We start from the raw sequence: 2047 nt of genomic DNA on the forward strand, positions 1-2047 counted from the left end.
TTTCATTTTAGTGAAAATGGAATTAATGATCATGAAAAACGTTTGATGTGCAAAGGTTTCATTACGAAGTAGTTAGGCAAATAGGTTGATGTTGGTGAAACATTTTCATTTTACAATCCATTCGAGGTTGAATACCTAGTTTCACGATGAAATAGTTTTATTTGATTTTATATGAAATTAAGGTTCATTTAAATGTTCGATATGCAAAAGTTTCATTACGAAATAGTGAATAAAATAGGTTGATACCGATGAACAATTTCATTTCATTTTATATGAAATTAAGGTTCTAGTAAAGCATCACTGTTCAAAGGTTTCAATAAAAAAAATTAAGAAAATAGGTCAATGCCAGTGAAACATTTTCACATTATATTTTCATTTTACAATCGATTCGAGGTTGAATAACTAGTTTCACGATGAAATAGTTTTATTTGATTTTAAATGAAATTAAGGTTCATTTAAATGTTCGATGTGCAAAGGTTTCATTACGAAATAGTGATTCGAATAGGTTAATACCAATGAACAGTTTCATTTCATTTAATATGAAATTAAGGTTCTAGTAAAGCATCAATGTGCAAAGGTTTCATTTAAAAAAAAGTTAAGCAAATAGGTCAGTGCCGGTGAAACAGTTTCATATCATATTTCACTGGAGGTTGAATAATGTTTCATGTAATATGAAATTAAGGTGCAGTTATTTAATGATGATTAAAATGTTTCATTGCAAAATGTTTAAGCAAATTTGTGGGTGATAGTGAAACAGTTTCATTATCTCGATGAATGACGCTCGATGAACATGTTTCGTCGTGATATATTATAATATAGTTAATCAAATAGGTTCAGTCTGTTGAAATAATTTCATATTTTACTTGATTCGAGATTGAACAAAAAATTTTAAGATGATGGAATTTCATTGTATTGTATATGACAATAATTTTTATGTAATATTATGAAATAATTAAGAAAAATAGTTTATTCATCCTAAAACATTTTCATTACTCCTTTTTTGAAAAGATTCATTAAACATTATTGAATATGTTGTGTTTTATTAATGATTTTGATATAACTTATTGATGGATAATATTTTAGAATATGTTAACATTAAAATAGTGTATAACTTAACAAATTGAATACCGATTCTACCCTTTTTGMATAAATMAAATGAATATTAATTATTTTTTAATTTTTAATTTCCTAAAATAAATTGATATAATCTAGGTCATTGATCGAGAAAATGGACGGATGAAATTAGTTTACACGGTTCATACAAATGGTTCAAGTTTTCATTTGAACGCTCCTCTATATATATATATATATATATATATATATATATATATATATATTCAGCTTCTTTTAATTGGCTTAATCTTTGCACTTGTGATTCAATCTCTTGCAGCAAATCTTGGTGTAACCACCGGTAAGACAATGAATTAATAAATCCTGTGAATTTATTTAGCGATTAATTGTGAAATTAAAATATATCTGAAAAACTATTGGTTTTTCTGTTGGTGTAATCACTGGATCATAATAGTCCATTTGGTTTGCAAGATTGTCTTTGAGAGATTTGGATTTGAAAAGATTTAAATTGGAATGTCATTGGTGTGTTTGGTTTGTAGGATTTGAAATAAAATTGGATTTCATTATTTATAAATAATTTATCAAAAAAATTCTAAAAATAATTAAATTATATTTTCACTAATGGATTATTAAAAAAACAAATGTTTTAAACATTATTTAAAAGGGGTTGTGATTTGCCCCTAGTACCTATTATTCTATTAACAAAGTTAAAAAGACCTAATAAATAACATTAAATGATGGGGGTGGCTAATGGCACCCCTATCATGTGCTAATGCCACCCCTAAATAGCTTTTGATCATTTATGTTTTACAATTTTTTGTGTTTTTTTGTTTTTTTGTGATCATTACTTTTTATTTTATTATTAATTAAAGAAAATTTTAATTAATATATATTATTTATTTTATTTTCTGTTTTATTTATTTATTTATATTATATTTTAATTAATATAAATTATTAATAAATATATATTATTCAT

The sequence above is a fragment of the Cynara cardunculus genome (genome assembly GCF_001531365.2).
Source record: "Cynara cardunculus var. scolymus isolate 2C chromosome LG 2, CcrdV1, whole genome shotgun sequence".
In the NCBI taxonomy this organism is placed as follows: Eukaryota; Viridiplantae; Streptophyta; class Magnoliopsida; order Asterales; family Asteraceae; genus Cynara; species Cynara cardunculus.